This window comes from Anabrus simplex, chromosome 2 (genome assembly GCF_040414725.1).
Source record: "Anabrus simplex isolate iqAnaSimp1 chromosome 2, ASM4041472v1, whole genome shotgun sequence".
Taxonomy (NCBI): Eukaryota; Metazoa; Arthropoda; class Insecta; order Orthoptera; family Tettigoniidae; genus Anabrus; species Anabrus simplex.
In genome coordinates this window covers 443,068,802-443,089,339 of record NC_090266.1, presented here as the reverse complement: position 1 = coordinate 443,089,339, position 20,538 = coordinate 443,068,802, and positions in this window count along the sequence as shown.

Sequence of the window (20,538 nt, the reverse complement as noted above, 5' to 3'; positions counted from 1 at the left end):
CATAGGAGGTTTTGTCACGGGAGTGATGATATAAATATGTGGCTGGGAGAGGCGTTACCAGTGTTAAGGAATGTAATGGGTAGGAAGGACATTGTAGCATACGAGGTTTTAGAAGTAAGCCGACGATATGCTCGTTAATCCTTATCAATAAAGAAATAAAAATTCTAAGATTTCATGGTTTGTTTTGTTGATTTATTATTCTTAAAACTTGAATTTCATAAGTTAGAATGAATTATAGAATAATAAAGGAATTTTAAAACGACGAGGAGCTAATCACAAGATCTATCTGATTTTTTAAAAATCTGGTGATTTTCCTTCGTCCTAGTAAATACAATATCCGACTCGTTGGCTGAATGGTCAATGTACTGGCCATCGGTACAGAGGGTTCCGGGTTCGATTCCCGGCCGGGTCAGGGATTTTAATCTTCAATGGTTAATTCCAATGCTCGGGAGTTTGGTGTTTGTGCTGTCCCCAACATCTCTGCAACTCACACACCACACATAACACTATCTTCTACCACAATAACACGCAGTTACCTACACATGGCAGATGCCGCCCACCCTCATCGGAGGGTCTGCCTTACAAGGGCTGCACCCGGCTAGAAATAGCCACATGAAATTAACTATAATGACAAAGGGAAATGTGTTACTCCGCGTAAATAACCCATACCCTGGATGTCAATAGGGATATTGTCGTTGTAATCTCCGGGAAAATGTTATGAATCTCGTATCTGATAGATTTCAAAAATAACAGGAAGATCGTGAATGTTTTGTGATGAACTGGCATGTGTAACCCGAGGAGGAAACGCTGCGAGTGATGCTCTGTATTTGTGGATACGGATTTGGAAATGAACTTGCTTCCAGCCAGCGTTGTTTGTTTCATTTATGAAGGTAATTAGCAGCACCATTAATAAAACACCAATAATTAGCGGGACCTATTGGAAATCGATCCTTAAACCTATTCCATGGTTGACGGTTCCACAAATTGTTCTTTCAGTCGTAACAGGAAAATGTTTATTATTTTGACATGTAGTGCAGTTTTTAATCCCTTGAATATCACGGAGCAGCGATCTTCGCAAACGCCACATAACGCCAGTAAATAAACTCATTGGTATCAATTTCCGTGAGGCAGTATTTGATTCCTTTATCGTAAGTAATCCTCAGTAACGCTATGCCATCTCTGAGGAAATGTTGAATCCCTGAACATTAAACCTGTTCCTTAGTTTTCTGGAGAAACAACAAGAACAATAATAATAATAATAATAATAATAATAATAATAATAATAATAATAATAATAATAATAATAATAATAATAATAATAATAATAATAATAATAATAATAATAATCTCCAATTAACTTCTGTCGCCTTACATGACGTCAGAGTGCCGTCAAATGACGCACTTAATCAAACTATCTAATCTGTTAATAGCATATCATAGCTTTTAAGATATTTAGAATGCTTATAATCAACATAAACTTAAGAATTCCACCCCACTGTCTTGAACAACGGGGACAAATACGAGTAGTCAGGTTTCTCATTACAAGTTCTACGTGAATAAAATTTGAAAAATGTTATTGTTTTGTGTGATTGGAAGAGCAGCATGCACAGTGATCTGGTGTTTAAAGAATTTGTTGAGTCAAAGAGGAGTGCAAGGAGAAGAAAGCATGACTGGGACAAAATGATGGAAGAGAAAAGGTGGAAGCAGAAAGGAAAGTGGAGAAGTGCCCAAACCGCCCCGACGCAGCAGGAGCTACATTAGGTGAAAGAGGTGTGATGGTGGTGAAGTAATCGGATTCTTGGGTCTACAACGGAATATTTTTGAAAATAATTAGTGTAACAGGAGGAAGTATCTCCTACAAAGATGTGAGCCCCGTTTCAAAATGCGATTTTAGTAGGTCCTTCGTGCTGATCATAGTTGTATAAAACATGATCATTCGCAAGACGAGAACAACTTGTAGTTAAGTCAGACAAGGTTGAAAAGTACCAGATGGCCCAGTGGTGTTTTTCTAAATAAAGATAAATTAGTCACGAATGTTTTGAATCATACGTGAGAATAGTTGCCGTCTGTCAGTAGAAATTTGAGTTATCAGCTTTGAGGTCCCGTGATTGGCCATACGTTATTGTAATTTGATGTTTACAGAGTTGTATTAACCTTATATTATTTGAACATGTACCTCCAAACGATTATGGACTAATATACCACGTATGGAATATGCATAGATTAGCATACAAAGATAGGAGACACTTTTTGTCCCGTTTGGCCAACGAATATTCACGTAGCCAATGGTCGAATCTAGGACCTTCGGACACACTTACATGCCGTGTCTCCGTGGTAGGAATCTTAAGGAGCATACAGCCTGTGACAAATTGTAGGTGAAGGTAAAAAGTCCGAGATTTGTGTAGTTGTTACTCGTCTCGTACACTAGAAGAGGAACCATTCATCTTCTGCGAATTTTGTGCCAAGGGAGGTTCATTGTTTCAGCTGAGAAATGGCTTCTTACAGAAAATAGGAACAGGTAAGATAAGAGTTTGATCTATTTAGATAAGAAAATCAATTCTTTTTCAACAATTTATGTCCTGAATTCCATTTAAAAAGCTCCCTGCTTCCAGGTATCTTGAATATCTTTGACATCATAAGAAGTGAAGTTATTATTTTTTCTCTCCTGTAAATATAGTACTACCCTCGAACGACTTGTTTTGACCCCTCAAACGTCTCATCTTCATGTATATAATCCTTAAATCTCAATCATCTGCTGGAATAAAATATGGGACAGCAATATTACACGAATGAAGAGTCATACTTTACACAGGACGCGGAGTACTCCTCCTCCTTTCCTGCAATTATACAACCACCCTGGAACAACTTGTTTTTATCCTTTATATTTCTCATCTCCATCTAAATCATCCCTACTTTCTCAATTACATACTAAAAAGGGTGGAACAATAAAATTACATGAATGAAGGGTCACAATTTACTCCGTCAGTGATTGACTACGTTATTCCTCATTTTGACTAACAGAAGACAGGTGAGATTACATGCGACGAGGGATCAACATTTAATATATCGATGGCTTACTTCTAAAACCTCGTATCTCCCAATGCACTTCCTATCCATTTTCATCCTTAAGACTGGTCACGCCCTCCAGCCACATACGGATGTACAGTCCATCAGAACTATTTTCGTAGAGTTCATTTTCCGATGGTAATGTTTAAAGGAAAATGAACCTTGAATACGTTAAACTGTAGGAGTGCTTACATTCGCCATGAAAACAACATCCCTACAATACTGTATGGTAAGGTCCATTTTCCTGTACACGTTTGCACATGAAAATGTACACTACTAAAAAGGTTCTGATGGATTGCATATAGACTAAATATTTGGCTGGGAGGCGTGACCATTGTTAAGGACTGTAATGGGTAGGAAGAACATTGTAACATACGAGGTTTTAGAAGTAAGTCGACGATATAAACATTAAGAGAACCACATACTTGAAAGCTCTTCTACTGCATTTACTTCATCTAATCTAAACTATCTGTCCTGATTTCATCCACGTTCTTTGTCGGGCCATGAGTTTGTAGGTATAGAAACGTTCCAGCGGCAAAGTCCATGGCGCATTTCCCACGCGATGAAAACTGAATGATCATGTTGTGGAAGACGAATTACATTTGCATGAAAAACTAGGTATCTCATAGAGAACTATTCTCGTTTCAACTACGAGTAGCTGAGATTTTGAACCAGTGATGCAACAATGAAACGGCGACGCCTAAGTGCCAGTAAGGGGAGGCAATTCTTATTTCCGTTATCTCATTGCAATTTCTGAAATTATTTATAGTATATCACATTAAATCAATTTGAAGGAACATTTCTTGTCAAAAGAAAGATTGTCCTGAAGACGTATATGTTGAGCGTGGAACTGTATGGAAATGAAACGTGGTCAAATATTGACACAGAAAGGACGAGGATGGAAACACGTGAAATGTAAAGTGCACAACATTGAAGGAGGTTGGTCGATAGGATACAAAAAGGAGAGATCTTGGAACAGGTTGGTAAGATCAGAACGATTGTGAGAGATTGACTAACTGAAAAAAAGAAATTGATTACACTCATCTACAGACATCCACAAATTGTTCATATAGTTTTTGACAGAAATATAATGGAGAGAAGGATATGAATGTCAGAAAGGCTAACTCCTAACAATTAAATGGTTAAGAAATGTGTTACAAATATTCAAGTTGTTTGGTTTCTTCAATCGTGATATTACCAGCTTTTTCGCCCCAGACTGGTAGTGGGCTGGTCCTTTTGATTGCCACACCTTTCCAAAACTCAGGTGGATTACTGCGCCGTTGAGACACCACTGGAAGGCTCCTATGGAGGATAGTGCACATTCACGGCGCTGGTGGAGGTACTTTGTCCTACAAGGAGGGCTTGTAATGGTGTCTGTACGGTACACTAGCCGCTATATTCTTGGGAAGGTGCGGAAATCCTACTGATTAGCCCACTGCTACACTGAGGCATAACGCTGTGATTTCACGATTGAAAGTCATAAAATCTTCAATGCTTTCAACATTTGCAGTCGAGAAGATTAAATTATTTCTTTCTGGCACCTTATTTCTTGATTAGAAATATATTACAAGTAACAACTCTCATTATTATTCCGTATTGAAGATGACGTTAGGCATAGATATCAAGGATAATTTAATAAAAAACCACCTATTCAATACTTTCCACGTTTAATGTGGTGTCTCTGCGGCACACTAGCCGCTATATTCTTCTTACATAAAATCATGTAGATAATAACCACAATAAACGTGGAAAGTATTGAATAGTTGTTTTTTATTACATTATCCTTGATATCTATGCCTAGAAATATATTGTCAACCGTAATAATTAGTGAGGGGATGGAGGGGTCACAACATGATAGAGTGATGTGGAATACTGCATCAACCAGTGTATAGACTGATGACGCAAATTACAACACAAATATTATTCTATCTAATGATGGTGCACTTTCTTAAAGGTTTGCTATTACATAATGTGTTTTCTATCAGCGAGTGTTTTTTTTTTACCTGAATATCATTTACATTTAATGCGTGTATGACCGACCTGTAACATTAGAAGGGAAACGTCATACTGTATTTTTCATATAATAATCTACCTCATACAAAGCTGAATCAATATCTGTTATTCCTTCCCTTTGATTGATGTGCTGACCGATGTAGTTATTGTCAAGCGGAGCCAACTCATTTCGTATTACATCTGAGGAAGAGTAATTTCTATGTTCATTTTGAATGGTTATTTTCTGTCAACGTTAGCCTGCACTTTGTGGAAGGAAATGGAAGTTACTAATGTTTGTCATTCATTTTCTTCTGAAGAATTACGACTCACTTCTCCTCACGGATTATTGTAAATTTTCTTTTAACTCATTACTTGTGGTAGGTCATAAGTATGTGCTCTATATCCCCATTCCCTTCCTATTATTATTATTATTATTATTATTATTATTATTATTATTATTATTATTAATGTTATTAATAATATTGGTTTTACGTTCCACTAACTACATTTGACGGTTTTCGGAGACGAAGTGGTGCGGTACTTTTGCCACACAAGAGTTATTTTATGTCCCACTAAATCTACCGATAAGAGGTTCAAATACTACCGGACTGATCGAGGATAGAACATACCAAGTTTGGATCAGAAGGCCAGCGCCTCAACCGTCTGAGCCACACGGGCCGGCTATGATACTTCGTTTCCATCTTATGTACTTACATAACGCTAATAAAAGGCCAAGCAGAACGTCTTAGATAAGAACAACTTGTTCTGGATTGCAATTCAATGATAATGCAAATTCTGTTTTTATTAAAATTAAAACATGCAATACATTTTTTTTTTTCAAAAATATTGTTTCAACTATATTCGTGGAGAAACACTTAAAAACGGCGCAGTTTCAGAGCTTGCGTTCAATTGTTTTATTTCAAAAATTCCTTATTTCGTAACAGATATAATTTAATGGGCTGAATGTTCGAAAACCCGTATGTGCTGTTTAATTATGTCAGGTCAATTTTCATTTCCCGGGATGGGATAGGGGTAGGGGTTGAACCCCCGCCTCAGAAACCCCCTTGGAACGGCCTTAGAGCCGATGAATACGTTGATTCGTATTTAACGGTTGGATGACATAACATTTCATTTAAGCGACGCATTTAATCTCAAACGGTTGTTACTAAACGCCAATTACGTAACAGAAATCAATTTAACCTGTTTTCAATTAGGTGTGGGATCAGAATCTGTCAAATACGTCTACAGCGATGAAAGATCAATGATTGTGGAGTGTTACTGAGATAAAACTGTACCCGGCTTGCTGAAGCGAAGAAATGATGATGATAAAGATGACAGGGATGAAATACTTGGTCGGGGGGGGGGGGGGGGGGGTGTGTAGAAAACTCCTGGAGAGATCCTGTTCCGCCTCCCATTTTTCCAGCAAACGTTTCATATCGAAACACTGAGACTTGCTCCCGGGGCATTGTGGGCAAAGGGCGATGTCTAAATATTCCAGCCACGGGTGGTGCAAATAAATAAATAAATAAATAAATAAATAAATAAATAAATAAATAAATAAATAAATTATGTGGCCCATGATGCCATTTTACGGGCCTTGGTCTGCTAGACGAGTGCTGCCCATCCAGATCGTCCAAAGATTAATACCTCAATACTAATTAATATGTATCTTTCAGTTATCTCTACGGAGTTTGCTGTCACATCAGGCAGACTCTTAGTTAGTCTTACAAGGGTGAATGTACCCCGTTCTAACCAGATATCGATGGCTTACTTCTAAAACCTCGTATCTCCCAATGCATTTCCTATCCATTATCTTTCTTAAGACTGGTCACGCCTCCCAGCCACAATTGGATATACAGTCCGTCAGAACGATTTTCGTTGTGTTCATTTTCCTATAGTGATCTGTAAAGGAAAATGAACCTTAAATACGTTAAACTGTAGGAGTGCTTAAATTCGAAATGAAAACAACATCCCTACTATACTGTATGGTAAGGTCCATTTTCCTTTACACGTCTGCACGGGAAAATGAACACTACGAAAATGGTTCTGATGGATTGCATATAAATATGTGGCTGGGAGGCGTGACCAGTGTTGAGGAATATAATGGGTAGGAAGAACATTGTAACATACGAGGTTTTAGAAGTATGCCGACGATTTCCAGGATTAAGGGGAGGTGGCCCCTGAAAAATCTTTAAAAAAGTCAAACATTTTTTCAGCTTAGAATGTAGTACCGAATTTTCTGATTAATTTGATATATAATATGTACGGAATATTCTTTTGGAAAGGTTCAAAATTAATTTTTGAACTGCATATTGCAAGCAATGTATGCGGGTGGTGGACAACATGTTTAATAGATGAAGGTAATACATCTCTGACGTTGACTTTGCCGCCCAAGTGAAGTATGGTGTGGTGGCTAGCTCATTTCTTAAGAAATTTTATTTAGTGGCCGACCTGTTCAGTGCAAATAAGCGGGAATAATGTAGTATTTGTTTACACATGTAGTTTGATATTGTGTTTCAGTATCTTCTGTGTTTATTGAATCAAATATGGGTAGAAATACTGGTAAGATCCTTAAGGAACGTAGACATGTCGGAATACCGAAAGGTATTCTAATTCCAGAAATGGATGTTCCCACTATTTCACGTGAGATTATTACTGAAGTTACTCCAGAAACGGAAGTTCCCAATACTTTACGCGAGAATATGACTGGAGTTATTCAGGACAATGGAGTTTCTCATTCAGGAAAAAATTAACTGATCTCGTGAACATGTACAAAGCTGAAATAGAAGAATGTGACCCTATGATTGTGAACGAAATTGTAAATATCACATTCTTATGTGATATTTTAGAACGTAGTGTTTTATGTAAACAGCGTTTCAGGTTAGGAATATCTTTGCAGGTAGTAAAGCATTATGGCCTAGCCACAGAAATGAAACTTCAATGTAAATGCTGTAAATACAGTGTTACGTTTTTCAACAGTCATCAAGTGCGTCTTAGTAATGACGTCGAAAATGTTTCTAACACTTTGTATGACCTGAATGTCATACTTGTGTACGGAATCTGAGCCATTGGTAAAGGTTGTTAGGTATTTAGTGCAATATAGTTAAGATATCTTGAGAGCTTTCTCCACAACAAATCTTTCCATCAAGCTTGTAAGAAATAAAAGAAAGAAAAATGCCAAAACGATATCTATGCATAGGCAACAGTGCGAAGTCGGTCACGCCAAAACAAGAAGAAGCAGAGTGGCTGGAAGCAGTACTGGGGCGAGGGGGGAATAATAGGAGAGGTTTACCGTGGTAGGTACCAACATCCAAAAAAAATACAACACCTCTTCAAAGAACTACTTAGAGTGGCCAAGTGTATTGGAACAGCAACTATTACGAGAATACAGTAACACAATGACATACTTGGAGAATACAGATCCTCAAGAAAGTACAAGCGAGATAATTAAGCTAACCCTTTATTGCGGAATTGAAATGACCAATATACAAAGAGATTAAAAAGGAACTGCCATGCAGGACCTATCTTTTTTGTTTTCCAATGGTTATACAGATAAATATATCAGATAATACATTTCTTGACTAGAATTTTCTAAACTCTTTAAAAGAAAGACTCCGTTTTTGTGTGTGAATAGAATTGGGGTAAAAAGTTTTATCACAGTACACACCTTGTTAGACCAGGAGAATAAGCCCGAGCAAAACCCCGGACATTGATCACAAAGGCTAATAGCTCGGATCTCCGTTAGGAGGAAAAGTTTTGGAAAAAGGAGTAACCCAACAAGAGTTTGCCAAAACTTTTTACAAAATCGTTACTTTGAGCACTATCTCCGAACTCCACCTAGCGTGAGTGATAACCATATAAGGGGACTAGATCACAAAACAAGTTTTCTCAATTTTTTTTAAAAAGGGAGGTGTCACACCCACACAATCACCTCAAATAATTATGATTATTGTTATTATTATCATGGTTCATGTTTGTGGGTTAGTGTAGTCACGTCCTAGTTCGTTAACCATGGGCAACGGCTGAGTGGCCTAGTAAGTGGTCCTGAGAGTCGGGATACGAGTTGCTATGGAATGGGAGTGGGCATCTCGGACATATTCCGAGTCGTGGCCCTCCTTGTAATCAGGCGGCTAGGACTATACAATTCACCAGTGGTCCATAACCCGTTAGAGGAGAGATCCTCACTTGGACTATGTGCAAGTAGGGCAGCATCCTGCTTCATGAATTTACCGAGCTCAGAACACTTTAAGCAAGCCTCGGACCAATGGGAGTAATGGAGTCCCACTCCCATTTGACAGGCGAGGGACTCCTTGGAAACAACTTGGCGAACGAAATGGAATTCGATGGGGAGCTATCAATATTAATGGGGCTTATGGAAGAAGGAAGGTAGAACTGGCTGAGTCAGCAAAGAGGATGCATCTGGATGTGCTAGGAGTAAGTGACATTCGGGTAAGGGGAGATAATGAGGAAGAGATAGGAGATTATAAAGTGTACTTGACGGGTGTTAGAAAGGGAAGGGCAGAGTCTGGGGTAGGGCTCTTTAATCAGGAATACCATTGCACGCAACATAATTTCTGTTAAGCACGTAAATGAGCGAATGATGTGGGCAGATTTGTCGGTGGGAGGAATTAAGACAAGAATTGTGTCCGTGTATTCACCATGTGAGGGTGCAGATGAGGATGAAGTTGACAAGTTTTATGAAGCATTGAGTGACATCGTGGTCAGGGTCAACAGCAAGGATAGAATAATGCTAATGGGCGATTTCAATGCGAGAGTTGGGAATAGAACTGAAGGATACGAAAGGGTGATTGGTAAATGTGGGGAAGATATGGAAGCTAATGGGAATGGGAAGCGTTTGCTGGACTTCTGTGCTAGTATGGGTTTAGCTGTTACGAATACATTCTTCAAGCATAAGGCTATTCACCGCTACACATGGGAGGCTAGGGGTACCAGATCCATAATAGATTATATCTTAACAGACTTTGAATTCAAGAAATCTGTTAGGAATGTAAGAGTTTTTCGGGGATTTTTCGATGATACAGACCACTATCTGATCTGTAGTGAACTAAGTATCTCTAGGCCTAGGGAAGAGAAAGTGAAATCTGTCTGCAAACGAATAAGGGTAGAAAATCTCCAGGACGAGGTAATTAGACAGAAGTACATGGATATGATTAGTGAGAAGTTTCGAACAGTAGACAGTAAGCAGGTTCAGGATATAGAAAGTGAATGGGTGGCATACAGGGATGTTGTAGTAGAAACAGCAAGGGAATGCCTAGGAACAACCGTGTGTAAAGATGGAAAAAGGCGAACATCTTGGTGGAATGATGAAGTGAGAGCAACCCGTAAACGTAACAAGAAGGCTTATCAGAAGAAGTTCCAAACAAGGGCCGAGGCATACAAGGATTGGTACGTAGGTGAAAGAAACAGAGCGAAAAAAATAGTTGTTGAATCCAAAAAGAAGTCATGGGATGATTTTGGTAATAACCTGGAAAGGCTAGGTCAAGCAGCAGGGAAACCTTTCTGGACAGTAATAAAGAATCTTAGGAAGGGAGGGAAAAATGAAATGAACAGTGTTTTGAGTAATTCAGGTGAACTCATAATAGATCCCAGGGAATCACTGGAGAGGTGGAGGGAATATTTTGAACATCCTCTCACTGTAAAAGGAAATCTTCCTGGCGGTGTTGCAAACAGCCAAGCTCATGGGGAGGAGGAAAATGATGTTGGTGAAATTATGCTTGAGGAAGTGGAAAGGATGGTAAATAAACTCCATATTCATAAGGCAGCAGGAATAGATGAAGTTAGACCTGAAATGGTGAAGTATAGTGGGACAGCAGGGATGAAATGGCTTCATCGAGTAGTAAAATTAGCGTGGAGTGTTGGTAAGGTACCTCTAGATTGGACAAAAGCAGTAATTGCACCTGTCTATAAGCAAGGGAACAGACAGGATTGCAACAACTATCGAGGTATCTCATTGATTAGTATACCAGGCAAAGTATTCACTGGCATCTTGGAAGGGAGGGTGCGATCAGTCGTTGAGAGGAAGTTGGATGAAAAGCAGTGTGGTTTCAGACCACAGAGAGGACTTCAGGATCAGATTTTCAGTATGTGCCAGGTAATTGAAAAATGCTACAAGAGGAATATATATTTGTGTTCATGTTTCGTAGATCTAGACAAAAGCCTATTATGACAGGGTAACGAAGGAAAAGATGTTCACCTTACTGGGGTCTATGGGATCAATTGTAGATTATTAAAATCAATCAAAGGCATTTATGTTGACAATTGGGCTGCAGTGAGAATTGATGGTAGAATGAGTTCTTGGTTCAGGGTACTTACAGGAGTTAGACAAGACTGTAATCTTTCACGTTTGCTGTTCGTAGTTTACATGGATCATCTGCTGAAAGGTATAACATGGCAGGGAGGGATTCAGTTATGTGGAAATGTAGTGAGCAGTTTGGCCTATGCTGACGACTTGGTCTTAATGGCAGACTGTGCCGAAAGCCTGCAGTCTAATATCTTGGAACTTGAAAATAGGTGCAATGAGTATGGTATGAAAATTAGCCTCTCGAAGACTAAATTGATGTCAGTAGGTAAGAAATTCAACAGAATTGAATGTCAGATTGGTGATACAAAAGTAGAACAGGTCGATAATTTCAAGTATTTACGTTGTGTGTTCTCCCAGGATAGTAATATAGCAAGTGAGATTGAATCAAGATGTAGTAAAGCTAATGCAGTGAGCTCGCTGTTGCGATCAGCAGTATTATGTAAGAAGGAAGTTAGCTCCCAGACGAAGCGATCTTTACATCGGTCTGTTTTCAGACCAACTTTGCTTTACGGGAGCGAAAGCTGGGTGGACTCAGGATATCTTATTCGTAAGTTATAATTAACAAACATGAAGGTAGCAAGAATGATTGTTGGTACAAACAGGTGGGAACAATGGCAGGAGGGTACTCGGAATGAGGAGATAAAGGCTAATTTAGGATTGAACTCGATGGATGAAGCTGTACGCATAAACCGGCTTCGGTGGTGGGGTCATGTGAGACGAATGGAGGAGAATAGGTTACCTAGGAGAATAATGGAATCTGTTATGGAGGGTAAGAGAAGTAGAGGGAGACCAAGACGACGATGGTTAGACTCTGTTTCTAATGATTTAAAGATAAGAGGTATAGGACTAAATGAGGCCACAACACTAGTTGCAAATCGAGGATTGTGGCGACGTTGAGTAAATTCTCAGAGGCTTGTAGACTGAACGCTGAAAGGCATAACAGTCTATAATGATAATGAATGAATGAATTATGAATTATTATTATCCGATTCACTTTGGAACGAACAAGTATACCTTTACTATAAAGATCAAAAAATTATTTGGCCACATTAAAAAACAAACGAAGACGCCTCCAGGGCGCTCTAATATAAAAACCATATACACCGAAAAAAGGAAAAAAAGGGTAGGGTAAAAAGAAGGATCAGCACACTAAGGATAAGTGAGGATGAAACGAACGGAATCTCCGACTGCGTAATGGTTGACAAAGTTCAGTCTGCCAATTTATGTTTTTCCGGAATCATCTAAGCTTGAGAAAGTTCTGTTTGACGATGTTCAGGCTCAGTCCACATCACCAATATTACAGCACTTAAAAAACAAATAATCTCAATAAGTTTTGAAGGTGGCAAGGAGCCAGACTCGAAAGAATGCCTTGAAAATTTTCATAGCATGCCATCACGGGAATGCCAAAACAGGCCAAGTTAGAATTTATAAGCAAGTTTACTTAAAGAAATGTTTAGCTCATCAAAGCCCTTTTCAACTCAACTCCATCAGCTGGTAGAGAAGAAAATGTCAGCACACGGCAAGCCGTTCGAAGTCCGTAGCCTCCTCCACACACACACACACACGATTTACAGAAGATGATGCCAGTCTGCCGAAGACGGGCCAGGTAGTCCAATATATACACGCTCGGAAGCGAAGACCAGTTCATTCGAGAAAGAACATGTGACGTGGCAGATGACGTAGTAGGTACGAGGCAGACAGAAAGACAGCAGTCAGTGTGTCGAGAAATATCGGAGGGTAACGACAGGCGAGCAAAAAGTAAGGTAATTCCGATGATAGGAAGAAGTATTGATAACCAGAGCAGATAATAATAATAGCGTATAGTCCTGTAGAAACATAAAATTGTAGAGTATGTGGAGATGTACATGCGACGAAGTTTGCAGAAACTCGTAGAACGTCGATCGAGAGGTTGTGGCAGTAGCACGTTACAAGGTGCAACCTCAGGTCAGATGTTGTGTGGTGTGTTAAGTATGCATAAGCCACCAAATACATTCAGAAAATATAACGTGTTTATAGGGTCTAGTCTACAATATGTAGCACTTGAGGCAATGCAAGAGGCAGTGAAGGAAGTTGTGATAGAAACCGGCAGCCGTGATATCACCGTTGCACTACATGGGACATGGCAAAAGCATGGACACACTTCATTAAATGGTGTAGTTACTGCCACAAGAGGTAACACTGCGAAAGTGATTGATGTTGCCATTCCATCTAAATATTGTACTTGTCATGATAAAAGAAGACATGAATCTGACTGCGAGGGCAATTATACTGGTACCAGTGGGGGAATGGAGCCGTAAGAATGTTTCAGCGTTCTCTAGCTGGGTATAACGTTCGCTGTATATATTACCTGGTGATGGAGATTCGAAAGCATACAAAGCAGTCTCAGAAAATCAACCGTATGGCTCCGATATTGCAATTAAAAAGTTGGTATGAGTGGGCCATGTTTAAAAGAGGATGGGCTTCAGATTACGACGCCTGAAACCTTCACTTGGCCGCAGGCTGTTGTCAGACAGTAAATGTATTGGTGGTAAGGGACGATTGACAGGTGAAGCAATATATAGACTGCAAAGGTATTATGGGTTAGTTATTAGGCAGAATACTCATAGTACAGCGGCTATGAAAAGAGCTGTGTGGGCTATTTATTATCATTCTATCTGAACATATGAAAAATTAAACCACGGACTCTGCCTATCCTCTCCGAACTCATGGTGTAAATACGATATATACAAGTATATCATCATGTCCACAGTTTACCACCTGCTGTTATGGAATAAGTAAGATCGATTTTGAAGTATTTATCTGAATCTGTTCTGTTGGATAAATGCAGGCACGGAAAGACGGAAAACCCAAATGAAAGCGTGAATAATGTCTTATGGAGCCATATAAAACTCTTCATCTTTGATGTCTATGATGCTATAGCATTTTACAATAAGCGGAATATAGTGAAATGTAAAACTGTGAGGAAACTGGGAATCGAACCTGGAAGGAACGCCATGACAGCATTTAAGAAGATCGACATGGAGAGGGTTCGAGGTGCGAAAAGTGCTGAACATGAGTTAGAGAAGACTAATAGGAGTAAAAGGATGAGTGTCGAAAAAAAACTAGGTGATGACACGGAGGAGGATCCAGATAGCCCATCATACGGGTCAAAGATGCACTAAAATGTAATTTTTTCTTTGAACTTAGTTTCCCGGAAGTTTGATTTTTTTAAATTCAGTGCAACTTTTCTCAGAAACTATCTGTGGTGGAACAATGAAACATTTATCACTTATTTTTACGATAGCCAGATATATCAGATATATTTTAATATGGTATTTTATTAATTTTCATCATTCGTTTACAAGTTACATATTAAAAAGTGTGGAAATTGTGCAAAAAACTATGCTGTTGAAAACATTACATTTTAGGAAGTAATCGATATAATAAAAAAACCGCTGTGTTAAAACAGTCATTGGAATTCACATTATAAAGTCTAAAAATAGTGTTGTAAGACCTATAGTTCTTTAGAAAAGGTGCACCAAATTTTCCGCATTTAACATTGCTAAGATAGGCAGGCCACTTAAAATCCTTGGACCTATCGACAAACAAGCTTGTGTCTTCCCGATTGGAATTACACATGTTTCCCTTCCACCACAGGACTGTATAAAACACACAAAAGCATGTCACTTACCTGGAGAAAAATATTTGCTAGTATGCAGCGTATGTGCGGAAAAAAAGTCTAGTTTCAATCCGATTCCATATTTGCAGTTGGCCAATGAGTTACTCTTTTCTCACAAGTTCACCCATATTTTGGACTGCATACAAGGACGATTCTTGAGTTTGGATAAACGATGCAATAAGAACTGCAATATCAGTGCATTTCACCACTACAGTTTTATTTATTTATTTATTTTTATTTATTTATTTAGAACAACTTCCCAAAGTCATGGGATGTCACGGGACAAAGTATACCAAACATTTCCCTTCATTCATTTTATCAGTTAATAATGTTTCTTGAGGTTATGTCCATAAAAATAGCTTCCCGAAATTTTACGTATTGAGCCTTCTGAGGCCATTTAATCAATTTTGCATAAGGGCACTTTACTGAAACCACCGTCTTTGAGGAACTACGAACATGGAAGAGGAATGATTCCTCTAGTCACTTTCATTATACCATTGATGATTATTTCAGAAAGCTGGTACTTCTTCTGATAATAATGAACTATAGGAGAGTAAATCTGCCTCTTGACACAGTCTGCTACAATTGTCTATCCTGAATGGGTCCTGAAATATACTGTGAGATCAATAATCTTTGCTTTTGTGTATGTAGAATTTGAACCATGTAGATATGGGAATTTTTCCATTAATGGAATGGCATATGGCTTTTAGTGCCGGAAGTGTCCGAGGACAAGTTCGGCTCGCCAGATGCAGGTCTTTTGATTTGACACCCGTAGGCGACCTGCGCGTCGTGTTGAGGATGAAATGATGATGAAGACGACACATACACCCAGCCCCCGTGCCAGCGAAATTAACCAATTAAGGTTAAAATTCCCGACCCTGCCGGGAATTGAACCCGGGACCCCTGTAGCCAAAGGCCAGCACGCTAACCATTTAGCCAGTGAGCCGGACTTTTTCCATGAACTGCTATACCACGAACTTCTTCGCGTACAGGTAGGCCTTTCTGTCGAAGGGAAGAAACAATGAATGGACTTAATGGTGTCTTGCATTGCACAGGTTTCGTCGTACGAGCAGGATCATAAGACCTGTGTAGGGTAATTTCAGTGGTTCGGCGGCCACCACCACCACCTGGCCCCTGGGATAGGCCTCCACCACCCGAAATGTGCTGACAAAGAGTACGTACTTAACCTTACATGACCTCCCTCGAAAAGTAGGGTGGTTGGATAAGAGCGTGCTCTTAACCTTACATGACCTTACGCTGGCTACGTGTCCAGGCTTAGCCTTACAGACCTCGGGTTCGACCCTAGGCTTAAGGGTGTTAACCTTACAAACCCAAGTTCGATGCCAAAAAGTGCAATCTTATCCTAACAGATAATGTGATTATGGCTAAGAGGGAAAGCTTTTAGTAACACGCATGACGTATCTAGATTTAACCTCGCATATCCCGGTTTCGACCTCAGGCTTAATGGCTTTAACCTTACAGACACAGACTTACTCTGACCAGGCGTTAACCTAACCGGTTGCACTTCGCTACACCCTGGCAAGAAAGGCAGGCTTAACCTTACGCTGACCCGGTGTTAACCTAACTGGTTGCGTTCCCTGAACTCTGGCTAGAGATTCGATCCCAGGCTTAAACTAGCTGGACAAGGTATTGTATGGTCTAGGGGCTTTCAGAGCTGAATTGGAACAAGATGGCCTCTGCACGTGGGACTCTGGAGATGGTGTAAGGCGTAATACATGTGCTTTATCGATAGCGGCATAGTATTGGGAAGCATCTTTGAGGTCAAGCTAAGCGACTGCGGAGTCCAATACGGTAGCGTGTGAACTGATGCTTAATGCGCTGTTGGGTTTTAGTGCTTTTAGAACATTGAATTTTTGATAATAGCATTTCGTGCTTGTAAATTCGAACTCTAGAGACTTATAGCAGCTTACAATATTGTTAAACATCACATAGAGATTAAAAATTTGTATTCAGAACCGAAATTCTTTTTCGCGCTACACATAAATGTAAATAGAAACCAGGACTTTGGACTGCTGAGTATCATGCTAAATAAATAAACGTGTGTTAAGTTATAAGATCACCCAACCTTCGAGTTACAAGAAATATAAGAAAATCGCCGACATGACTAGGATTCGAACCCGTGGCTCCTCTACTTGGGTAGCTAACAAACTTGACTGTGCGTTGAAAGTTTTAGCGTTAAAAATCATCGACCGAATTGGGATTCGAACCTGGAACCTAGTTAGACACACACCTAGCTCAAGTGCTATTGGTTTATTCAAAACACCAAACTTTTGAGCTCCGGGAAATCCCTACTCCGACTTGGATTCGAATCTGAAGCTCACTTGGACTCGAAAGTAAAAACTTAATTATAAAAGAGAAAAAATCGATGGCAAGCTTTTCTTTCCCTGAAGACCAAGTGTGAATTGTTAGTACTTGGAAGTAAGTTATTGGCTGAGACAGGGAATACAAAGTTAATTGCTTCCACAAGTTTCACGACTTATACACAATCACACACCCTAATAATAATTTAGAGGACCCAATCATTTTTCGTACTGAATACTTAACATATATGCACAGTAAGAAAAAGTAATGATTTGTCGGAAATTAGCTCCGCAGGATTACGCGTATTATCAGAATTCACCTATAAACAATAAAATCCCAGACCCACACTTCAAGTTCGATACCCAGGCTAACTGCCGGCGTAACGTTACGCTGACAACGCGTTAACCAAACTTAACAACCCAGGATTTAGAGCTGAACTTGAAATGCGATAGCGGTTATGAGGCTTAAAACGTGCGCTTTTGGACTTCAAGTTCGATACCGAAGCTAACTGCAGGCCTATCGTTACTCTGACCACGCGTTAATCTAACACCCTCCCAAGACTTAGAGCTGAACTTGGAATGAAATGGCGGCTGTGAGGCTTAATACGTGTGCTTTTAGACTTCATATTCGTCGATACCTGGGCCAACTTCAGGCCTAACGTTACGCTGACCACGCGTTAACCGATCTTTACCTCTCAGGACTTGGAGATGGAATTGGAACACGATGGCGACTATAAGGCTTAATACGTATGCTTTTAGACTTCACGTTCGATACGCGGGATAACTGTAGACTTAACGTTACGCTGACCACGCATTGACTTAATATAACCTCCCATGACTTGGAGCTGAACTTAAGACGCTATGTACTGAGCTGATACGAAAGGGAAGAAGAGCAAACGGGCAGGAATGCAGAAGGGCAAACGGCAAAAGCAGCAGAAGTCAAAAGTGCAAAAAGGCAGAAGGACAAAAGGGAATGATCTACGTTCTAGGCCTTACAGCTGAACTTGGAGCAATATGGTGACACGGGCCTAGTAAGATGGTGTAAGATTTAATACATGTGCTTTATTCATAGGGCCATATAGAAAGCAAAGCTACTTCGAGGTCTTGAAGCTGAGCGGCTGCAGAGTCAAAGATGCTAGCAACTGAGCAGATGCGTAACGCGCTGTTGTTTTTTGCGTGTTTGGAACACTGAATTTTTGATTTTAACATTTTCGAGCGTATCGTTTGAGTGTAGGGAAAGCAACCGATTAGGTTAACAACTGGTCAGTATAACATTATGCCTGCAGTTTTAGACTAGGTGTAGGGAAGGGCAACCGGTTAGATTAACGCCCGGTCAGCGTAAGGCTGTGTCTGCACTTTTAGCCATTAACATCATGTATGGTTAAATCCATACTGTTATGCGGTTAGCCTCCCCATCGAACTTAGGTCTGTAAGGTTAACGCCCTTACGTGTGGGGTCGAACTCGCAATCTACGAGGTTCGGTCTAAGCATGTCATGCCTGTTAGTTTAAGCTTACCCCCTTAGCCATAAGCACATTGTTTGTTAGAGTAAGCTTGCACATTTTGGAATCGATCTTTGGTCTGTAATTTTAACGCCCATAGGCCTAGGGACGAACTCGCGATCTGTAGGGTTAAGCCTGGACACGTAGCCAGCGTAAGGTCATGTAAGGTTAAGAGCACGCTCTTAGCCAACCGCTCCATTTTTCAAGTGAGGTCATGTAAGGTTAAGTCCGTACACCTTGTCAACATATATCGGGTAGTCGAGGCCCCTCCCAGGGTCCGAGTGGTGGTGGTGGCGGCCACCGAATCTCTGAAAATACCCTACTGACGTGTGCAAGTATTTCTTTCGCTGAGGCAATGCCTACACCAGTTACGTTTTGAGATCTGCAAGATACGGTTCTTACCGCACTTATATTAGATTAGTGGGAAAAGAGCGGAGGTAAACGTGGAGCAAATGAGCAATGTTCGGAATTTTGGGCGTTTGAAGTGCTGGATGTTGGGATTATTTGTATGTTTTACATGATTTGATGTGTGTTTAGTGAATGTTGGAATTTTTGGAAGTTTTAACTTACAGTATTTGTCGGCGAAATTTGGAATTTTCGAATTTTGGACCTACCTCATAGAAGACGTGCTATAAAAATTCGGCAATATTTTAATGTCAAATGGCTTGTCTTTAATTCTACCTTTAATTCTTGGATTAATCAACCAGATGTCGATTAAATGTCATTGTATATATTTTTGTAAATCCATCTATTTGTGTAAATGCATTTTTTCGTTCAGCCTACACAATCACCAAAATGCCTAATTGTCAAATTTGCGTGTTATATAGAGCAGCTGAAAGAGATGCCATATCATTCAGTTGCTTCAAATTAAAAAATCCCAACATTCGAAAATTTCAAATGTACCCAAATCCTAAACACCGATACAGATTTACACTTAAACGCCATTACCCATGTCGCAAGTGAATACTTCGACTCTTTTACGATTAGATGCCTTTGCCTTTACATTTTTACACCTTAACATCCCTCAAATGTCAAAAATTCAGACATTAAGAGAATTCCAAAATTCGTCAGCCAAATCTGGTAAAGGTTCCAAAAATTCCAACATTCACTAAAAACACGTCAAGATACAGAAAACGTTCAACAAACCCCAACATCCAAGACTTAAAACGTCAAAAACTCCGAACATTGCTCATTTTCACCTCATATACCTCCTCTGTTTTTATACTACGCATTAGCCTTCTCTCCATTTCGCGCTGCTCAAACCGTCATGTGTACTGGTCACGTTATTTGCAGGCGTGTTTTCTAGATACTGGACACTCCCTTCTCCCTTCTGTAGTAAAGCATACCAGTTGTCGGATTCCCTCTTTCTGTGTTCTTCACGGGCTTTTCTTGTTGTATAAAGCGATTCTAAATGGAGAAAAAGTTCAAACTTTTGTAAGCACTCTTTGACTTCGTTATTTACATCTCATGTAGGAATAATATTGTTATTTTAGCGGCCTGAATTATTCATCAATAGTTCGCATGCTGAAGGAATGACCCCCACATTTTCAGAAGATGCCTAGAACTGCACATTCAGCTCATTTTGGAGTATACTGTCAGGAGTACGTGATAGAATCAGTAAAATTTAAAGGAAATTCTTGTCTAAAGGGACTTCTTGTCTAAATATCAGCGTCGAAGG